General features: G+C 45.1%; 1 long non-coding RNA gene across 1 annotated transcript; it reads left to right on the top strand.

Annotated features, from left to right (window-relative positions):
* Positions 1-7,446: 7,446 nt before the first annotated feature.
* Positions 7,447-7,987, top strand: LOC119305106. The gene is made up of 3 exons (XR_005148549.1): positions 7,447-7,506; positions 7,627-7,816; positions 7,902-7,987. It is a non-coding gene; the product is annotated as an uncharacterized LOC119305106 (long non-coding RNA).
* Positions 7,988-10,193: the final 2,206 nt, after the last annotated feature.

A 10,193-nucleotide genomic window follows, 5' to 3' on the forward strand; every position in this document is an offset into this window, starting at 1 on the left:
AGGCGGGTCGAGGGAGACGGCGGCGAGGCGGGGCCGGGGGATACGGCGGCGAGGCGGGGTCGGGGGAGACGGTCGCGAGGCGGGGTCGGGCGAGACGGCGGCGAGGCGGAGGCGACGAGGAGGAGAAGAGAGAGTGGTGAATTGGGAGAGGAAGAGAGGAGGGAATCAGGCCGCGCGGGGGGTTAGGTGAGAATAGATTTAACAGTAGCGTGGGAGGGAAAAACGCGCTGCTGCTAAAAATCGGTAGTAGTAGCGCCGTTTCTAGAAGGGCGCTACTACTATACCTAGCACGTCGGGAACAGTGTGGCAATTATAGTAGTAGCGCGTTCAGTTCCTGCCGCGCTACTGCTAAGTGGGTAAAAGTAGCGCGGTTTTGGCAGAGGCGCTACTGCTAATTAGCAGTAGCGCCTCATTTTAACACGCGCTACTGGTAAGATTTTGTGTATAAGGTTTTCCCTAGTAGTGGAACCTTATTCCATTTTCAGAGGGTCGCCGCCTCCTCGCATCTCTGAGCATGACACAAACCCTAACAGAACTCCAAAGAGTATGAAGAAACGGAGCCCTCCTGCCGGCAAGGGCCGGATCCACAATGCCTCCATGGCCCTAAGACCACAGGAGATGAGATAGACCGACGGCGGCACCGGCAGGAGGCACGAGAAACCATAGCCAAAGGATCCTTTTTCTTCCCCTGGAAGAAAACGAACCCCGTTTACTTCATGGCAAAAATACAAAAAATTAAGGTAAAAAAGGTGTGAATAGTAACTTGTATATAGCAATATTTTTTTCCAGCAACTGTGTTTTCCTTGCAGAAAATTTGTTGCCATGTCACTATAGATCGACAAAACAAACAAGATGAGCAACATGTGTGCAAATAAAGCTGTCCGATCCTCCTAGTCGATTTGGTTCCGACGTTGTTCCATATGTACGTACTACGTGGCCACATTCACAAGAGGTCGGGGAAGTAGAGCCGCGCCACTGTGCCGTGGAGGCGCACCAACAATATGTCGTATTCTCGTGCCCCTGCACCACCTATTGGAATGATCCAATCCAAATTTGCTCCTAGTTATCGCGTCCGGTTATCTCCACCACCCACGCCCCACACGCCAGCTGATGCACATCGAGGTATCTCCTCTGCGATGCCGATGGCGGTTGGAGGTCGGGGTAGCGGGAACCGCCGCTGAGGGAGGAGGAAGCACCGCTGCAGGAGGAGGAGGCGCCAGCACGACACGGGCTCAGGACTTTGAATGGTGGTGTGGATCTGCGTTTCTGATCCACAATTATGTTAGATTTCACTAAAACTAGTCGATTCTTTACGGAAGTGAAACAATCACTGTCCGTTACCAACACACGGAAAGTCGATCGATCTGTATTAATGTCCAGAGCCCGCAACACGTGAAGCAAGTCAAGATCCTAGCAAATAATCCCTCAAGTGTGATCAAGGTTTTTAATTTCAGAAACAAATAATTTTGGACCTCACCGAATTATGCAAGCATATTTCAGAAATTATTTTATGTCCTGAGATTTCAAATTTACTTAATTCTAGTGAAGTCTAAAATAAACTAAACTTATTTGAAATAAGTTGAATCTGCCTCGAAATATCGAGGCTAAAGATATTTCGGACACCACTAAAATATGTGAAATTTCAGAAATATCACTCAAATTTTGTTTAATTTATTAACCTTGAGTGTGATCTCAAGAAAAAAAATCTTCACATGCACGCTCACAGTTCACTAGAGACCATTGCTATGGGCGTCAATATATTTGTTAGCATCAGCCGAGGTTAACGGAATATATTATGACATAATGAGATCATCGGCATAAGTTTAACTGGTAAATTAAAATAGCCTGCGTGAGATGGCACTCCATATGACAGATCGAGTTCTAGGTATGCTTTAGAATTGATCAAGATAAATACTAGCATAGGAAATCAAGTGAAGATTGACCTTGAAGGGGAATAGGAGATAACAACACTGATTTCTTTCATAGACTTGCAAGCAGCTAAAGAAGGAGAAACATTATCTTTTGTCATAATCGGGGAAACAAATATATGCCGAGGTGAATTCGGCATTCCCAATAGATCCTTTATTTCCCCTATTGTGTTGGTTAAGTGTTGTTATCCCCTTTAAAGAACCAATCTTCACTTGATTTCCTAAGCTAGAATTCCTTCTAATCAATTCTAAAGTTTATTTGCAATTGTGTGCATATGATTCCCATCAGAATCATGGCGCAGGGGCCTTTAATTTACTTAGTTGATATCTCATTATGCCATACATTCTCTGAACGTCGGGTTGATGCTAAATAAGATTTGTCGGTTGTAAGGAAAAAAATCAAATGTATGCACATTTGATATGTGTGCATATGTGGGATTAGTTCGGTATGATCTTCATTTGTTTTGTTGGATGTTGAAACATGCTTCATGTGTTGAGAGGTCCGGACTTTTAATCGGTCTATTAGCCATGTGATCATAATAGATTAAGATGACAATCACACTTTTTTAAAGCAACTAGCTGGTAATTTAGGCTCTGGTGGTCCAACAACATCTGAACTGTTGCTTTTAGAGCAAAGCTAATTGCTTCAGCGGATGTAGTCTCTTCCCGACGAAGTAAAGAATGGCTTGGGTTTGTTGTCCACATCTAGGATTTAGACATGACTTGTTATCGACATCTACGAATTAGACAAAGTAGTGCAAACAGAGAAAATTAAGCTCGCTCAAGATAATGGCTTGGAAACTTGCGTTGTTGGTAAGAAGATGATATCTCGCACTTTTATGCCTTGACGGTGACATGTCATTGATGGTCATCGCCTTCTTTCTTCTTTTCACATGCTTTTCTAGTAGATGACAAGGGACGAGATGAACCATGTAGACCTTTGGAGCTCCATTTCCTATTGTCGAGAAGGGAATAAATAAGCAAATGAATGAGTTGTAAAAAGACACATAATTGATGATTAGTCTCGTAGGAAAAGACACAAATGTAACTCAAACTTAATGTTTGACTTGCTACGACATTCAAACAAAAACGGAATAAAAATAAAACCAAATGGTTCAGCGGAAATTTTGAGCTCACTCGAGATAATACCTCGAAACCATCCTTTTCTTTCTTCTTTTGATGGGCCTTTGGAGAAGATGACAAGAGTCAAAGTTGAGGTCGTTGAATATACACTACAATGTAACTCAAAATTGAGGTCGTCGAAAATGACCGTGCAGCTAACTAAAACTAGCTAGCTAGCTAGCCTTTTGCTGCCATGTACACAGTGCATGCGCGTGTATGTGTGTTGATGTCCACTCACATTTGGTGCCATGTACTACATATGCAAGGAAACTATGCATCGCCAAGATGGTATACGCGCTCCCCCGGAGAAGCTTCCCCGCGGTTTCCAACCCTCTCTCTGCATCACATGCGCTGCGCAGGCTTGCATGCAAGCTAGCTGCGCTTGGTTTCCTCCCCTCTCTCTGCATCACATGCGCTTGCTGCGTTTGGTTCAGAAGAAGGGCAGCGCCTCCCATCCGATCGACCAGTCACCGTCTTAGCTAGCTAACTAGTGTTTCCTTTTATCGATCGTTGAAATCTTAATTTCTCTTCTTAATTTCGTCTTTCCTGTCTAAATTAAGCTATAGCAATACATGCCGATCGTTTTTTTTCGCGACTGAAAATTAAACAAAAACCTAACACTGCGTTGTTGTTGATACTAGCTAGTAGCTTGTAGGAGTGCTACCCATGTGCATGCATGTGTGTCTGTATGTCTTGGTTTCCTTCTCCCTCTCTCTCTCTCTCTCTCTCTCTCTCTCTCTCTCTGTGTGTGTGTGTGTGTGTGTGTGTGTGTGTGTGTGTGTGTGTGTAGCTACTAGAAATTCGACTAGTTGTAAATCGGTTGCCTTTTACTGCCATATACGCAAGTGGTGTGTATGTGTGTGAGCTTCAATCCACTCGCATTCATGTGCATCAAATCAAAATGAAAGTAAGCATTGCCAAAGTTGGCTCCGCAGGCACAACTTCCCCGTAGTTTCCCTTGCTCATCGTCACTGCCATGGGTGAGTTCATTGTATACATAATGTGCAGAAATATGAGTGGAGCTAGCTCAACACAAAAACACAGACACACCACATGCCACTCAACAGCCACTTAGCCAATTTTAGCACCAGCTAGCTTGATGCCAGCACCCATGCCCACTCACTCTCCTATTGCTAAGGATCGGATGTACTCACCTTGACATTTCGCATCTGACCATGGGCAGCGTGCCACTCCTGATTTGCCGGGTTCGTGACTGCATGCATGCCACACCATGTGCACCGCAGCGACAACACTGTTCTACATATATCTTCTCTCATAAATGTGAGGTTGGGTTCCAAAGCTTACTAAAAGTGTTCAACATGTATTTTAAAAATATTCTCCGTATATTGAAAATGTTAAACAAATTATAGAAGTGTTCCATTTGTATTCAAATTTTTTTCAATGTGTATTTATTAAATAAAAGGACGTAAAATATAAAACGAATATAAAAATAAGATAAAAATGACACAAAGGTGACTGATGGGCGATGTAAAATTAACCGGTTGAAAAGAATCGTTTTCCTTTGACATGTGCATAAAATAAAAACAACAAACAAAAGGAATACAAAAACTTGGTCGGTATATAAAAATGTTCTTGCAATTTTAATACACAAATAAATAGTTTATTGAAAAATACATAGTGTGTATTTTCGAAAAACCGATGAACATTTTTCTAACACATGAAGAATAGTTTTGAGATATACAACGAACATTTTCTGAATTACACAAGGCACATTTTAGTACACTTTCCTTTCCTAGATATAAAGGTTAGAGTTGATGGTGATTTTACATGTGGAACCAATAAGCAATTGCACCCATATCCACAAGCGGGACTAGCAACCTTTCGGGAGATATAATAAGCACACATTTTTTTTACTCATACGTGAGACTAGCATAAATAAACAAGCACACTGCCACTCTCACTTGTGAGGCCAACATTTCTTGAAGGCAAAAATAACAAATGCAGAAATGTGATTGCAAGATAAAATACTGCTTTTATTTTCTCTTTATATTCCCAAGAAAGTTCTTTCAGATCTACATCACAAAATAAGAAATTGAACATATTATAATTCCAGAGCAATGATAAACCTTGTCATCCAACGATCAGTGACCATGTGTGGGAAACATACTACTACCTCCGTCTCGGTGAATAAGTCATTCGCGTAGTTCTAGGTTGACGATTTAACTATCTAAATATGTATTATATGTGACAAAAAATATGTATTTAGAAACTACATCATTATAGAAATCTAGTGATATACTTTTCATGACATATAACACATATTTAATTCCTTAAATCGATGACCTAGAATTACGCGAATGACTTATTCACCTAGACGGAGGTAGTAATATTTATTCTCATATGCTTCATCATTTGAAATGGCTTGTCTCGCGAAGAACATAATATGACCGATTAAGATTCTCCAATGCCGCCCCATGATCTTTCCTTGTATTTTCACTCATTTTAATCGTGATCCGTGCAGGTCACATGACACCAATGTATCTTGAGGACTTCCTAAGCCAATAACCAGCCGTACGGGCATTGTGCTAGTTATTCTAAGAATACACGATGAACAAATCGAATGCGACTGAGTATTTGCAGAACAATGTGCGATGAAGTTTTCTACAATATAGGGCAAACATTTCTAACAAATGCTGCGAATACCTTTTATGCATGAGAGCTTTTCTTACTACATACTGAATATTTTTAAATACCTACTCGATCAACATTATAAAGGATGAAGATTTTTGACAATAGCTATGATTTTTTATACACAATTAATGTTTTATAAATGTTTTGATTATTATTCTACTATCCAATGATTTTTTTTCAAAATAAATACATGAGAGGACAATTTTTAAGAATACCATGAACTTTCTTATACACGATGAACATTTTTAATGCACAATTAAATATTCTTGAAATACACTACAAACTTGTTTTTATACATGATGAAACAATAACCAAAAGAAAAAGGGAAATGTTACAAAAAAATAATCAAAATGAGAACAGAGAAAGAGAAAGAAATTATATTTTCTCGAAATACACTAGGCATGGATGAAATAATTCTAAATACCCTTGCATTCCCTTAATACTAAATTTACCACGAAGCAAGAAGTGATCCCATTTCGTATGTTCCGCTTGCCGCTGATGGTGGAATACCACCTGTGTTTACTTGAGTTGAAGTTGCCCTCAATAATCGTCCGTGTGTATGTAAAAAGATCTCAAGCCACACTTTAATCTCATTTCGAATGTGCCTCGTAAATCTACACATGAATAATATGCGTGGCAACATGGTGGATGAAGCAGCAACCCATCAGATGAGTTGGTACGGGTACCGTTGGACGGCAGTGGAGGCATCTCCAACGCTGACCCTCACCTCCGCTCCCCTGTATAATCGTCCGACCATTTTCTCCACATTCTTCATGGCACCAGGTGAGTAGGAAGAGGAGTTCTCCAGCATAAAAGCCGGTTGAATGGCCCGCCAGATACGATCGAGGCAACTCTCTGCTCCACCTCTCTCGCCGCTCCAGGCCGTCAGTACCATGGACGAGGATCCAAGCCGGCATGTGCCATGACAACTCGCCAATCCAAGCTAGCACGCGGAGGAGTGACGAGTTGCTTCCGTGGACGAGGCCCGCTCCTCCTGCGCCTGCGACTGTGCCATCCGTCGTTAACGTATGCAGAACCGTGCCCTGCCAGTGAAGAAAGAAGCTGGCTTTGCGAAGATCGACTAGGCAGCGGCCAGTGCTTCCGGAGCCGCCACCAACATCGAGGGAAAGTAGAACATAAGAGGCCATCACCGCTTGGGTCACAGGAAGGCCACCACCACGCGTTGCCGGCGTGCATAGCCGGTGTCTTACACACTCGCAGGCCACCATCATCTCCCCGCCCCCAAAACCAGCCCTGATCCATGTTTCATGGAAGCGTAAGAGCGGCGCTCTCGAACAAGACGGGGCATATTCTTCCCCTCTCGCTAAAGCATATCCCTCCAGGGCATCCGGCAGTTCGAGGAGTGGGCTGCGGAAGGAGGTGGTGGAGGCGGGGCGGGACTTCATTTTTCGATGCTCATGGCCGGCCTGAGATGGGGAACGGGTGCCGGTGGTCATTTTAGCCTAGGTTTAGAGTCCAGTCTAATTTAAATATGTTTTAAAAAATCTCTAAATTTAATGAATTTGCTCAGCTTTAGATGAAAAGCATCTTTGCTTTTATTTAAAAATCATCCAAGTTTGATTAAATATTGTCCAGTGCGTTTAAATATGCATCAAATTTGTTTATTTTAGTTAATTAAAATTAATTTGAAAAGGATAGCTCCGGTCCGGCAAGTGCGTACGTGCGTGTAGGCGTGCAGCTCAGTCTCGACCGCGCGTTGCTGGGCTACTTAAGAAGCCCTCGACCTGGATCGAGCACGAATCCTTGAGTTGACAAGAAGCAGCTGACCAAGTGACGACGTACGGTGAGTCCATCCCCTTTCGCCGTTGATCATTATCTACTCCGTAACTCTGTCCCTCGTCGGACCTGCGCCGTCTCGCTGACACCTTTCTTCTTCTCCATCCGATCTGCGCCGCTGGGCTAGTTGAATTTAACAGCCTCGCACAAGCATGGACTCCGAGAAGATGCAGATGGCCTCTCGCCCGGCGACTGCGTACCCGGAGGCTGCCTGGCTGGTGAGCGCTTGGACCCTCTCCACCGCCTGCCTCTTCCTCCTCACTTCCGCACTAGTCGAAACTCTCGACCACTTCGACGTCGATATCCCCTGCAGCCCGGTATGTAAAGGAACTAGACGTCAAATTCCTAAATTCCGCCCGAACGATCATGCACCAACCTAACTTTATTGGTGTTGGCCTGCAGTCCTGGTGGTCGGTTTTGCGGTGCGTCCAGCTGACGGACGCGGGAAGCGCCATGCGGATCGGGATGCTCTGGCGTGCCGCGCCACAAGCCGCGGCGGCGGCGCTGGCTCTGCTGCTTCCATGCCGCTACCGCCAGGCCCGCCGCGCCCTCGACTGCCTCGCGCTCGCGCTGGCCGTCCTCGGCCACTACATGTACGCGTGCGCCTGTCTCCTCGTCCTCGCCGCCGGCGTAGGAGGCCTCTTCTACGGGATCTCCTGCACCCTTGTCATCTTCTTGTACACGGCGGGCGACAGCATGAGTTTCCTGGCCCTCGTCTTGGGAATGGGAGGTGAGGAGTAGCTAGGATCCTAGGACTCGGAAGCAGATAGTGCAAGCATTACACGTAGCCGGTTAAGGAATAAAGGAAAAAATTACGCCATGAGGATCGATTGATCGATTGATCGAGTGATCGAGTGCCGGACTGCCTGGTGCATGTGTGTGAATCTAGTCTTGGACGTACTCCCTCCGTTCCAAATTACTCGTCGTGGTTTTAGTTGAACTAAAACCACGACGAGTAATTTGGAACAGAGGGAGTACTACCTAGTATGAGACATGAGTTATATGCATGCACTGTTGTCGCATTTTGTTTCCTGTGTTGATTGTTTCTGCGTTCATCTGCATGCTGGTGTATTCTGAGTGTGATCTGTAATAGTTTGGTTCTGAATTTTCTGTGCGGGATGACATGATCCTCCGTGTTGAGATTGTGTTAGACGTTTTAATTTGGTCTCCATATATAGCTGGCAAGTAGGTGCTGATCGATTCGTGGGTGCGCGGGTGAGGTGCCTTTTCGTTTTAATTTGCCACAAAGATGCATGCACGATCGTACCAACACGACATGCGATGTACTCCCTCCGTTCCTAAATATAAGTCTTTCTAGAGATTTCACTATGAACTACATATGGATGTATATAGACATAGTTTAGAGTGTAGGTTCACTCATTTTGCTCCGTATGTAGTCTCTTATTGGAATCTCTAAAAAGACATATATTTAGGAACGGAGGAAGTAAATCTAGAGACAGGTTCCATAATGCGCATGCCAAGTTGATTTGTGATGATGAACTCTTTTAGGAGAAACAATAGGACGGGTCAGCATAGTACTAGACTACTAGCTTGGGTGAAGTTCTCCACTTCTGCCCTGATGTGCAATATGGATACATAATGGCCTAACTAAGCTTTGGAGCCCCACCTCCAATTTATGACGAAGATACATAGAAGTGATGTCTCTGTGGTGCACATGCTGGCATGCATGTAGTCACAAGCACGGAAAACAGGAATGGCACGCTACCCATGGTCGTTCGGATGCGTAATGCATGCCAAGGTGAAGATGGAGTTCGTCCGTAGCTACAGTTGAGTGAGTGGGCATGGGTTCTGGCATCAAGCACGCGCAAGTGCCAAAATGAGCTAAGTAGACATGTGTTTTGTGTGCCATGTAGACATGTGCTGTGTCTCTGTGTTTGTGTGTCGTGTTGCCATCGGCATTCAGCTGTCGGTTGGGTCAGGAATTTTCCAAAAGGTTTCAGCTGTCCATTTGATACGTTGCCACTCTACTTAATTTGGGCTGGATGACGTATATATACTTTCACATGACTGGGAGGTCCGTGGTGGATGAGCTTCGAAGGGCATCTCATTGACATCACAAAACTGCTCGATGCCGGCCACCGCGGCGTACAAGCGGACTGGCATGGTGTCAAGCAGCTTCTTGACCATGGCATTGTTGCCCCAAGCACCGTGTACCTTGCCGCCATGCTGTTGACCTTTCCGGCGTACGCGTCAAGCTCATCGCCGTCCTCCATTCGCAGGCGATCGAACTCATCGTGGAGTCGCGAGTCGCGCCGCCCTCACCCGACCGGCTCCAGTGAGCCTGTATTTGAGGCTGTCCCAAACCTCCTTTGTCGTCGGCTTCGTCGCCACTTTCATCAGGATCTCCTCCAACAACGCGCCTATAGCATCGCCCGCGCCATTTTTCTCTTGCCAACGTCGATCGTGGCGACCTCCGCTGGAGCCACCACACCCCACAATCCCTGGGCATCAAGGATTGCCTCCACCTTCATTGCCCAGGAGGTGTAGTTCGCGCTCATCAGCGACGGGACCTGCAAGGACATTGCACCACCACCACCGCCATACGGAACCAGCTACATGGCCGCAGGCGATCACCCCCACAACCTCACCCTGATGCCAATTGTTGGCACAAAACCCTTGCGCCCATCTCACACTCTCTCTGCACTCTCGCTCGAACGGGAGGAGGAAGAAGGC

This window comes from Triticum dicoccoides, chromosome 5B (assembly GCF_002162155.2).
Source record: "Triticum dicoccoides isolate Atlit2015 ecotype Zavitan chromosome 5B, WEW_v2.0, whole genome shotgun sequence".
NCBI lineage: Eukaryota > Viridiplantae > Streptophyta > Magnoliopsida > Poales > Poaceae > Triticum > Triticum dicoccoides.